Raw genomic sequence first — 471 nt, forward strand, 5'->3', positions numbered from 1 at the left:
AACATAAGGAAAGAAATATGTGGGATTCAACAATCTCATGGAGAGACACTCTCCGAATATTGGGAAAGATTTGAGCAACTCTGCATTCAATGTCCTCATCATCAAATACCCGATCAGCTGCTCATTCAATATTTCTATGAAGGATTGATGCCTACTGACCGTAGTATCATTGATGCTGCAAGTGGAGGCGCATTGGTGGATAAGACACCCGAGGCTGCACGCCAATTGATCTCAAACATGGCAGCCAACTCAAAACAATTTGGCACTCGTGGAGACTTCTCCAACAAACAAGTAAATGAGGTAAGTATTTCTAACCTTGAAAGTAAAGTTAATGATCTTACTTCTCTTGTGCGTTCTTTGGCTTGTGGAAATGTGCAGCAGGTGAAAGTTTGTAGCATATGCTCCTTATAAGGACATGCTTCGGATATGTGCCCAACAATGCAAGAAGACTACATTGAACAAGCTCATGCA

The 471-nt window shown here is 41.6% G+C and overlaps 1 non-coding gene across 1 annotated transcript; it reads right to left on the minus strand.

Annotated features, from left to right (window-relative positions):
* On the minus strand, window positions 1-107 carry LOC112328534 (small nucleolar RNA R71). The gene has a single exon (XR_002983549.1). It is a non-coding gene; the product is annotated as a small nucleolar RNA R71 (small nucleolar RNA).
* Window positions 108-471: the final 364 nt, after the last annotated feature.

This window comes from Populus trichocarpa, chromosome 8 (genome assembly GCF_000002775.5).
Source record: "Populus trichocarpa isolate Nisqually-1 chromosome 8, P.trichocarpa_v4.1, whole genome shotgun sequence".
In the NCBI taxonomy this organism is placed as follows: domain Eukaryota; kingdom Viridiplantae; phylum Streptophyta; class Magnoliopsida; order Malpighiales; family Salicaceae; genus Populus; species Populus trichocarpa.